We start from the raw sequence: 12484 nt of genomic DNA, 5'->3' as shown, positions 1-12484 counted from the left end.
TCAAACTCAGGGGGCGGGGTTAACGCTGATCAAGTCAAAACCATTGCTTAGGCCTGGTGGCCATTGTTTCTAGCACACAACAACCGGCATGTGGAAGCTAACAGAACTGAACTTTGAAAAACCCTGTTTGTGTGTCACCAAATACCGTTTTAATATTTTTTTAGCTGAGAATGTAGTGGTTTAATCTTCATGTGTCTGGTCGGTTTGTCAAGATACAGCCTCTTTGCAAAAGTGCTTCGATGATTTCGGAGACGTCTGCCCAGTCTCACGGCAAAGCGTGGGATAGACCCGCTCGCCTCGCAAGCAATCCCACCGACAAAGCGCAGGCCCCGGTACACAGCTGTAGTAACCCCCGCTGACTTCTTTTACTGAGGTTATATTTATCGGTGTTTTATTTCCTGATGTTCTTATGTGTCCTACGTGTTTCAGTCGCCAATTCTGAATTATAACTAACATTAAAAACATGTTTAAGGAGGAGAGAGAGCAAATAAATCTGTTTAACATCTGATCTTTGGGTTTTTGTTCAGTAATCAGCGTGACCTGTGTATAAACGCATAAAAGAGATAACGTTGGTGTTTCTGTCATGTAGTAACTGCTGGCTTTAACTGTACAAAGGTTGTTCGACACTATGAAACACATACAGACTTCATGATGTTCGGCTAATATTTTTATTGTGAATATTAATCATGAGGGTAAACGGCCCTGTACACCACGGAGCGAGGTCAGCATATCCACGATATGCAGAGTTTCCCAGCTGACTAACTGCCAACTATTCCAGAGACGTGAAAATATACAGCATAAAGAAAAGTGTAAGAGACCCAGCAGCAGATTAGAATAACAGTTATACATTTAATAAATCACCAAATGAATCCAAGAAACGAGCAAACCTGTTCCGACAATTTGAGTTTGTGTTCCCTCAGCTGCAGACTCGCTGCTGTTTAAATGTTTGAAAAGGAAGATTAGATATAAACAAACGTCAAACGTAGACTCATTCTGCCTTCACATTTGATATGAGGCCACACAGTAAAAAACTGTCAATTTTACACTTAGAGAGTTGATTTTAACTCTGTTTCAGATAACATTTGGTCCCACTCAAAATTAGGGTAAAATTTACTCTATGGCCAGTGTTAACTTTTTAGTGTTAATTCTACTCAGTTTAGTGTCAAAATTAACAACAAAATGTGTAAAAATATTTAACACTGAGGGTTATTCACACTGTTTAGAGTAATATGATTTCACTTTATAGAGTTATTTTTAGTCCAAGTTCACTCTAATGTGTAATAATATTTCATTTTCATTATTTTTTCATATTTATCATATGATGCTATATTTCTAAATGGCTGTGATCTATCCTATATTATGAAAATAACTACAAACATACAGGTTACAGTAACAGCATTTATTAGCATAACAAACTCTTACAAATGACAGTAAGTAATGACAGTTGTCATTCACTCCATACGACAATTGTATGTCAAAAGGCCTGGGATAATGCAGGCTGTCAACATGAAAGACAACTAAATCTTGCTTTGTCCTGGTCAACTCATAAGCATGGAAATGTTCTTGAAAGGCTACTGTACATAATGGCAAAATGAGAAGTACCAGTTTCTCATGTATTATCAGAACTGACTCAATCTGGTAAAACACAGGCATTTCAGACACTACTTTGCCACAAATAACCAAATGCGGGCGGTAAACAATACCATTCTGTTTAGCCCAGTTCACTTTCATAACTTGAACTCTATTGGGCAGTTGCATTGCTATTGCAATTCCAGAACCTCCTTTTACCATATCTAAAGACACCATTTTTCCTGGACCAATGTCTAACCGACTAAAGGTTGTTGAAGATTGCCAAATGTATGCCATATAATTCTGGTGTTTTTTTGGCCAGCGTTTTGGTGATATTTTTGAATGATTTGAGCAGTTTCTTGAAAAAATTGTGCTTACCTTCATAGCGCATGCACCAACTATGAAGTACAGGCCCTATTTTTTGGATGCAGCGAGGATAATGGATAAGAAAATGGTGCTTTGGTAAAAGTTTTTTCTGGGGATACAACATCTTGAACAGTTTGTGGTGTTCCACAATCAAATGTTTTAAATATACACACATACCTTGAGATAACATAGGAGAAAATACAATGTTAACTATCTGTAGTAATAAAAGTAGTAGGCCCCGATGTTGGTCAGTAGAGGTTACCAAATCTCCAAACATGAGGGGAACATTCCTCAGTAAGCACCATGTCTGAATAGCATTCAGTCCCAGATCATTAGACTCTCCACCTAAATTCACAGCTACTGGCCTATTGTTTTTCTCCATGAATCCATAATCAAAACTTTGTATTCTCAAATTCACTTCTCCCAATGTAAGATGTTGTTCTTTTAAATACAAAAACAATAACTTCAGTTTGTACTGGGCCACTCCTTCCAAAACATCATGCATCACATCAACTGAGAAGTTCTCAGTTGTGTGAAAATATGTCAGTGAATTCAATAAGCATGAACTCTTTACACCAAAAACATAAGGAAGCAATGGATTATTAGACATTTCCTGACAGTGAGCAGTGTGGTTGTCTTTGGTGCGCAACACTATTTTGGGGGAATCTTCAGAGAATTCTGTTTGAAAGTCATCTTTATCAGCTAAACAAAACCTGCAACAGTACCTTGCACTGAAAGACTCCACCAGACCAAACAAGCTATGTAAGCCTAAATTATCACCAGTGACCTGTACCACACTACCACGAACATAACCACCGAATAGTGGAATCTCAATACCATCGCTCTCTAACACTTTAATGTCTCGAACAATAGGAACAAGAATTTCACTAAAACCATAACGTTTCAGATCTTGTGCATGAAATAAGGCACAAAGGTGTATGTTGGCCAAAAAAGAATTCCATTTGGGAGAGAAGTTTCTTAAGGTAAAATATACTGCACCCAACTTGTGAATACCTCGCTTGGAACCAAGAGGATTTGCAACCTCAAAGTCATCATAGAACATTTGGATCTGAACTGTGTGCTTTTCTGTTGAAAAAAAGAGGGCGTGTCTTCAATAGAGATCCATCACAAATATCTCTGCGTCTTGAATCACAAGTGTCTGATTTTTTCAACATTTCTCCAACATGCTGACTCTTAAATATTGATTCCAATGTTGATAAAACTGGAACATACATGAATTTATCTTGAACAACTGCCTGATCATATGTTCCAGTCTTTTTATTTCGCCTTGTGTCAAATCTTGAGCCAATTACACATTCAACTGGTTCTACAGTTTCCCACTTGTCTGATAAATATTTTGACCTCTTGTACTCAGAATTAAGAACTGAGAAAGGATTCTCTAACTCATCAAAACATGCTTCAACTTTCTTGCACATTTCTGTTTCTCTTTCATTACTAAATACATGCTTAATGACTGTTTCTTTAGCATGTTGTTGGATATCTTGAACAATCTCTTCCATGGAATTCACTACAGAATTCACTACACTTTGGCCTACACCTGCTGCCTTTAGATCAGAAATAACAGCTGCACAACTATTTACAAGGTCTGCTGAAGATAATTCCGACTCAGCCTCTAAATCAGGGGTGTCAAACTCAAATACACAGTGGGCCAAAATTCAAAACTGGAACAAAGTCGCGGGCTAACATTAATATTTATTGAAAAAAAAAATCTTCCTCTAGATATAAGAATGAATCTTTTTTTATGGACTCAAACAAGTTTTGCTGAAAACCTGAATATGGAACAAGCAAAGCTTAATACTAAACAATATATATATTAACTGTATAATACCAGTAGGCCAGCTCTAATAGTAATTTGGTATGGCTTCGCGGGCCAAATGTAATCAGGCTGCGGGCCAAATCTGGCCCGCGGGCCAGAGTTTGACACCTATGCTCTAAATGTTCAGGCACCACATCAACATTAGCAGTAGTACTTGTGTCCGTAACACTTTGAACTGGTGAAAAATCTAGTTCTGCAGAATCAAATGAACTGCTTACGTGGCATTTGTTCAGGTGCTTTCTAAAGCCAGAAAAACTACTAAAAGAACGTGAGCATCCCACTTGGCCACATTTGAGATATAGTGTCCTCCCAGTACAGAGACCATGAATTACCTTAAGGTGTTTTACAAGGCTGTTTGGTCTACCATGATCACTTTTGCAAAGAAAGCACTTCATTATTTTGATCTCAATGGATACTAACGCACCATTCTTGCTCGCAACTCTGGGAGTTTCCTTTGTTTCCCCAACATCAATGTTGTAAATGGTTGTTTGCAGAAAAGTGAAAAAGTTGGTCAGGGATGAACTGTATGACGTATCAAAGACATAATGGGCCTTAAAGAGTTCATCAAGGGCTCCTACTGAACCTGTCGCTTTACATGGAAGTGCATGCTTGTCAATCACAATGAAGAAGGTGTGGATGCTGCTTCTTGTGGGTCCCTGAGCAAGAAGGTAGGGCTGACTGCTTCGGGTGATGTTGTCTAGATGCTGCTGTACACTGGTTCCAGCCTACAACAACACATTAAACAGCAGTATTTAGTGACTATCCCATTAGATTAGATCACCTTACTGTACATTACAATGGCGGTGATGGAATATATATTTTAAATAACATACCTTTAGGAATTTGATGAGGTTATCGACAGCTTGAGATGCAGACATCTTTCCTGGTCTCTTTCACCCTTGTGCAGATGGCGGTAGCAGATGTAGCAGCAGCAAGATAGCAGACATGTCACTGTCCCAGCCTACAGACGAATAAACAAAGAATTACTCCAAAAATACATTCGATAGACAGAATTGCCTATATAACCAACAATGGCAAATAAAAACAGTCAGTCATACCATTCTCAACTTCAGTAGCTGACTCAGCATTGCACATCAACTCCAAGAGCTCCGAGGTGGGTACAAGTCCATGACTTTCCTTTACAATCTTTGATTTGAGATCGATGGGCCACCTCTCCAAGAATTTGTTGGCAGTGACCTCATCAAACAGGAGTCTGAAATCTTGTTCTATCTATAATGCAAAAATAGAAGATAAGAGGTGTAATGAGTGAAATTGCAAGCTGCATGGAATATTTCAGTGATTCAACAAATGAAGATGTCTTACCAGTCCTGGTGTGTCCAGAAACCGTGGGAAGACTATGAAGACATCTGCTGCATTCTTATCATCGCTGACCATTGAATGCCGATAAATGAAGGTAGCTTTCATCTTTTCACGGATAGTGTCTTCATCAGCAGAGTGTCTCAAAAGAGCAATAGCTGCTTTTACATCCTCATCTGATAACACTGTCTCAGTGGTGAGTGGTCTGGATCGACCACGGCCTGGCCCGCCAACTTAAGAAAAAACAATTTGATTGACTCCTGCCTACAAATTAGATCAGAATCATTTAAATCACAAGTGAACTTACTTTTAGGAGATTTGGAAAGTGAGACACTTCTTTCCTCTGCAGCTTTTCTTTGAATTGTCTTCAACCGCCACGCAAGGTATCCTGAACCGCTCTCTGGATCATAGTAATGTTCTTATGTAATTAAATACAAGCAGAATGTTATCAACATTTCTGAGGGCAACTATGTGTTTAATGTTGCAAAGTCCCCTTTACTTACATATCCATGTTGTGAATATGGGTCTTCCAGATATGGAAACAGAGCAACAATCCCCTGCGCATACATCACTCTTACACTTTTAGGGGGAGATGTCCTAATGTATAAATTCAGTGATGACCGTCACTCAATTGGCATTGAACATCACAATTAAAAATAATACAATACTAAAAATGTTTCTTTATAGACTACATTTATGATTCTTACCCATGTGCTTCTGTCATCTCAGCAGCAAGTATGTTTATCATCTGTCTTCTAGTTGCATCTGTCAGAGATTTGGTTTTTGCATACTCTTGTATGATGTGTTCACCACCAGGCTTTGTTGTTAGGATTTTTTCAATCAACTTAAATAGACATAAAATATGAAGTCAGAAATTTTTTAAACCTTGAGAAAAACTGGAAAACGATTACATAAAAACACTTCACATCAAACATGCAAATTAGACTAACAATGTTCACTACCCACAGCTTTTGCCTCATAGTTTATATGGCATGGCCTTTTAGGTTGTCTTCCTTCAGTGGTTGCTGCTTCTTCAGGAGGTTCACACATTGTGAAGTTTAGAATGATTGTATCATCCGATGGAGAAGATGATGATGACAGAGATACACCTGTGCATTAAGGAACATGACCAAAGCAGAAGCATTAAATTTAACTGTTAATGCTTCAATCTCAACCTTTAAATTTCATATAAACATATACGTATGTGAGTGATTACCAAGTTCTTCATTGCTCAGCATGACTCGGAAGGTTACAGGTGACCCCTTCACTATTTCTTCAAACACCTCTGCGTCTACTTCTGTGTCAGACTGGTCAAACACCTTCATATCTAGCTGTCTGCCTTCTGGTATGTTAAATTTTAGGCACGCTGAAGTAAGGTAAGAGAAAAGAAATGTTACAGAAATTGTTAAAAAAAAAAAAGGCCATGCATTTTCTTATCAAATGGTAGAGTAAGGCTATGTCTTCACAAAATATTGATGAGATGAAGCTTAAGAATATAGGTAATTCTCATTCATTGTTGAAGTAGAAACAATTATCAACTTAGGTAGTTGACTTAGAATATAATTAAGCTTGTTTATTGACCAGGTAAACGTTGTTATCTTGTTTTATCCTGATATTCTAACCTTCTTTCATGAAAGCATCAAATGTCAGGGCCCTATTTCAGGAAGCCGGTTTAGAAAACTCAGAGTGAAAAACGATACTCAGGGTTGAGTAACCCCGAACTGTCCAACTCGGAATATTCGGTTTCAGAAAGGCTGATAACAATCAGTTCAATCAACGCGGAGTTGCTTTAACCCCAAGTCAAGCGCGCGCACGAGGATACATAAAGCCCTGATTAGTGGAGCACAGATTAAGCGAGTCACCATGGAGACGGAGGGAAAGAAGGCGCGGTCAATGTATTTTACAGCGCTTGAGGCCGAAATTCTGATGGCAGCATATGCCGATAACATGCAAATTTTGCGGAAAAAAAGTAACACAGCCTCAGCTGCAAAACAAAGGGAGCATGCATGGCAAAACATAGCCGACAGAGTCAATGCGTGAGTGTTACTTTAAACATTGATCTAGGGATTTCCACCCATTTAACACGTTATTTTATTTTATTTTTTATTTTATACATTTTATTTTGTGACGTGATGTGAGCGCAGGTGCAACCCAACAGGCCCCAAACGTTCCTGGCAGCAAGTAAAAATGAAATATAAAAATATAGTCCAAACAGGTAAGGTGTAATTGTATTATGAGCCATAGTGCTTGGTCTGTTTGTCCCATGTAAATCAATTGCAGTTAGAGGCTACATTAATTTTCCTTCTGTAAGCACTTATTGAAATTATCTGAGCACATTACAAGTACATATTTGCTTACTCTGTATGCTCAAATGTGACCCCGTTATAGCCAACAGAAAAAAAGCGGAGGCCTGAAAAACAGGTGGGGGTCCTCCACCACCACCACTCACAGAGGCTGAGCAGTTGGCCCTCAGCCAAAACAGTGGGCGCCCTGTGGCTGAAGGCATCTCTGCGGGGACATCCTCTGAGTCAATAACCCCGCAAGACACAAGTGCCTACATAAGAGGTAAATTCAAAATAATACATGATGTGCATACATCCTTTCTTCACAGTCACCTTTGCAGTGCTACTCATTCATTTGATAAACTCTTTACCATAATGAATTATTTTGTAGTGAAGTTATTTTCCTACTGATTTTGCCTTCCCTCAGTCTTGGTTGTCTTTGAGAGCATAATGACAATGAAGTGTAAGGTGATTGGTATATGTTTGTTAATTGCCATTTGGTCCCTTGTAAGTTATAAGTGACCTGTATAAACCTCATATTCTATCAGTTGATGGTGATGGTGTACTGCATCTGGTGCAGCCTCCTGTTGAGCCAGACCAACATGCAGTTATGAGTACTCTTAATACTCCACAGATTATATGAGTTTACAGTAGAACAGCAATGTTGTTAATTTCTTTACTACAGGAAAATAATGAAGAAACATTGACAGCTGTTACAGAGGAGGAAGCAACAGAGACACTTTATGAGGTTTACATCTTACAATGGAAAATATAACAATTGAATAAAATGTGGTACTATAATAAAACCATGGACTTTCTATGTCTCTAACAGAGTGATGATGGAAATGAAGAGGAAGAGGGTCCAGCCACGTCTCCAACAAACCTTTCCTCAGTAAGATGTTCAGCACTGATTTACAACCAACCTAAGTAGGCATGTACTATGAATGTCAATGCTATTTTCTGTGTTTCAATAGCTCCCTGTAAAGCAGCTGTACAAGACCCATTTGATCAAGAAAATAAAAAAATGTGACTTGGAAATGGAACACTTCAAGCAGCAGCTCCAAAAGACCAAGATTGAGATTTTACTGCTAGAACATCAGTTAAGGGTGGGTGAAGTGGTCAGAGATGGACGAATTATTTCAGTGTTATATACTTATACATAATAATATACTTATTAATACTTTGTGTACAGGAAATACAGGCGACCAATAAAGCCAGTTGAACAAAAAATCTGTTTATTCTTCTTTCAACATGTTGAGATGATGGGTCAAAGGAAATGATTGTGACATATGGTGTCTCTGACTGCGCTTCCATCTTGTATGTCCGTGGGAGGGTCAGGATGTTCATGGTTTGGATCACTGCTGATGTTTGGTTCAGAAGGACAGTGTTCTCCTCTAATTGTGGCAATGTTGTGAAGAATCACACATGCCACAATAATGTCACATGCCCTTTCTGGGGTGACCCTGAGTCTTTGAAGGCACTGGAACCGGGCCTTAAGCATTCCGATAGTCATTTCAACTCTGGCTCTTGTCCTGCAATGAGCCAGATTATATCGCTGCTGTGGGCCCGGTTCAGGGTCAGGGTAAGGGGTAAGCAAATAGGGTAAACATGGATACCCCCTATCACCAAGCAAGCAGCCAGTGAACTCTCCTAAGACAGAAGGATACACTTCAGTGCAACAACTAGAGTCATGGTGCCACGACAATAACTTGGTCTTAAACACCAAAAAGACCAAGGAGATCATTGTAGATTTCCGGAAGAGGGGCCATAACAACCATCTGCCTCTCTTCATTGGCAGTGAGGCGGTGGAGAGGGTGAGCAGTTTTAAATTCTTGGGGGTAACTGTGACCGAGGACCTGTCCTGGGGCAACCATATCACCTCAGTTGTACGGAAGGCCCAACAGCGCCTCTACTACCTGAGGAGACTGCGGAGCGCACACATTCCCAGATCTCTGATGTTGAACTTCTACAACTGTGCCATCAGCAGCGTTCTGACGTATGGATTTCTAGTGTGGTTCCCCAGCTGCACCAAGGCCGATCAGCAAGCACTCCAGCGGGTGGTGAAAGAAGCTGGCAGAATTATTGGAACAAGTCTGCCAGAGATCAGTAATATCTTCCCCACTCGCTGTCTGAGGAGGGTGCACAGTATCCTGCGGGACCAACATCACCCTGCGCGCCACCGCCACCTTTTCCATCTGCTGCCCTCAGGGAGAAGGTACAGGTCTATACAGGCCAGAACATCCAGACTGGCCAACAGCCTGTATCCACAGGCTGTGAGGCTCCTGAACTCTCTGCCCCCCTCTCACGGACAATAACCATATCCAACTTCTTAATAGCAATGAACTGGTCTGCATTGGTGCATCATATCTTTATTCTCTTCCCCCTCCTGCCTCCCTCTTTCTTAAATAGATAACTATCATATCTGATATCATATCTCACAGTACAATAATATTGAATGGGTTGCATTGTTGTATTTTGTCATGTTTCTCAGGTCTTTGTCTGAATTTCTACGAACATTATTGCTAAGGATTGTCTTATTGCATTGGAGTCACACTGGGTTAAATATGTACACTTGGGTTTTAAGGGGTATTTATTATTTTCTTATTTTTTTTGGGTTGTATGGAAGCCCCAAACGCAATTTCATTGTTCTTGACAATGACAATAAATAAATAAATACTAAATACTAAATACAGTTCAAATGTCCCTGTAGCAATTGGTCTTTATATATTTTAAAGTATTTTCAACTCACCATGTCCAAATTTTGTGCTCAGTGTACATTCACAAAAAATTCGTGAGTCATGAACAGAGCCTGGCCACTTGGCTTCCACATTTGTCATAATGTTGGCAGCATCACATATGATCTTCACAGTGCAGAGAACACAAATTAGCATCCATTACTATAATGAAATAATTTGTTAGTTTGAAATGCTACAGGGAACTATGTACCTGTACATTAATGCTGTGGAAAGACTTCCTGTTCACATAGTCTCCTTCATTTACTGAAGGAGCAATGATTGGAATGTGAGTGCCATCTATACAGCCAATCACGCCTGGGAACCCTGAAAATAAATGTACAATTTAAGTAGTAGTTCAAGTATCACCACATCATGAATTGAGTTTTGTTCATCCTGATACCTGCAATTTTGTGGAATCCCTCTTTGATAAATCTTGTGGGTCTATGACCGGGGAACACCACAGACGAGTACAGGAGACGTTTCAGTGCAACTGTAACATTCCTGACTGCCCGACAGACGGTAGCCTTGGAAACGTGCTCAGCGTCACCAATATTATACAGAAAGCTCCCGTTTGCAAAAAAACGAAGTGCAATACAAATAATATGTACAGAACTGAGAGGATGTCCGCGATGTGTCACATGAGCAATATTAGGCCTGAGGATGTTATTCAAATGAATTATAGATTGTGCTGAAAAACGGTAACGTTCACACAGAAAATCATCAGGAAATGATAAAATGTCCAAACGCGCTCTAATCACTCTCTCCCGGCGGAGAGCTCTGCGGAGAATTTGGGCTTCAACATCTACTGGCTCTTCGAGGTAGGGGCACGCCATGTCCGACACTTCCTACTGTCAGGTTTCCGACAAAGAGGCGGAGACAGTCAGGGTTAGTTGTGGTAAACCTGCTAGGGGGCAGGTTAGCTTCACGGAGTGTGTCGTCATAGTGACTCACTCAGGATTCATCTAAACTCGCTTTGTGAAACCGAAAACCCAGAGTTTTCGTTAACTCAGGGTATACTTACTCAGAGTTTGCACTAAACCGGCTTTCTGAAATAGGGCCCAGGTCAGACAGCCTAACATACTTCTGCTCCCCACCAAACAAAACACGCAGCAACATATTCTGTTCACAAAACAAAAGAGAAAAAAATAATAAAGGAAAGAGTTTAAAACTGTGGATGTACTTTAGAGCTTTAGTTTTTATACAAAATAGAAGCAGTTAAAAGTCAATATTACTTAACAGCTACAGCATGAAGAAATAAGTAACAGATTAACTGCTAATAAAGATCCTTTATCAACCAGTGTTACTGCAAATGGACCAAGTGTGACTAACATCTAATATTGTTTAATAACTTTAGTCTACTTATCAAGTATTGGTCGCTCTTACTGCAATTCGCTTTATTTCTGTGAACAATTACTGTATATTAACATATCATTAACATTGCTGTCAATTAATTTATATAAAAGAATCTGAATTAATTCTAAATTAGTGTAAGCCTTTGGCATTTGCTTAAAAGAATATAAATCAGTAGAGTAAACTTTATTGTAATGTTACCCACTTTTTCTGATAGTTCCTTCGAAGCTAATTAGCGATTATTAGCTTACTAATAAACGGTAATTTAGTTGCTAAAACTATCCCATTAGACATGTGACAATAATATTATCTAAGCTGCACTTAGAAGAAATACATAGTTAACATGTTTTAGGTTAATCTTAACTCAGTGAGAATATAACGAACATTTGAACTTTTAGCAATGGTTAGCATGTAGCTACTCGACAATATCATTAAACCTATGGGTAAATGCTGCTAACTCGACATCAGTGTAACTATAAAGAGCTATTTAGTTTAAAAATACTTACTAAACAATGTTACCAGTATGGGAATGTTAACTTAACTTACCTGACTGTGGTAGCTCTCAGACCGCACACGCCTGCGGACTGGTACTAATCAACACTGTGTGGAGTTATGTCTTCACTCCGTGTCTACAGAACTTTACACTGACTTTTAACTCTGACGTTAGAGCTGGTTTACTCCTCACAGAGTTGTATATACTCTCTCTAGGTTAAAATAGGTTTACACTGAAATATTGACACTCCATTTTTTACTGTGCAGCACGTATAGTGGCTGTGTCCTGTTTTAAGATCATACATGTAAAATTGTTGTCTGACCTCCGTCTGCATGCAGGTAAACTGAGGGTCTGTTGAGCTGATCGCTGGTTTCGTGAGAAAAATGTCAGCTCGTTCTTTATGTTACAGAAGCACAGAGACACAAGACCAGGCGGAAAGAGACGATCGTTCGGTGAAAATGAGAATCTGCGAATGCAACATGTGGAACACGGAGAGTGGAATATGTAAACAAACCGGTTAACGTAACCCCCTCGG

The 12484-nt window shown here is 39.4% G+C and overlaps 1 protein-coding gene and 1 pseudogene across 1 annotated transcript in view; both read right to left on the bottom strand.

Moving 5' to 3' along the window:
• LOC146612886 (tripartite motif-containing protein 16-like) overlaps positions 1-12484 on the bottom strand; it is a 65320-nt gene that overhangs the window by 3596 nt on the left and 49240 nt on the right. The window lies entirely within an intron of this gene.
• LOC146612890 (uncharacterized) lies at positions 4002-11332 on the bottom strand (annotated as a pseudogene).

Source organism: Diplotaxodon limnothrissa, linkage group LG18 (assembly GCF_057381915.1).
Source record: "Diplotaxodon limnothrissa isolate DT_005_m linkage group LG18, D_limnothrissa_male_GT1.1, whole genome shotgun sequence".
Taxonomy (NCBI): Eukaryota; Metazoa; Chordata; class Actinopteri; order Cichliformes; family Cichlidae; genus Diplotaxodon; species Diplotaxodon limnothrissa.
The sequence above is the reverse complement of the archived record's forward strand: the minus strand, read 5'-3'. Positions and strand labels throughout refer to the sequence as shown.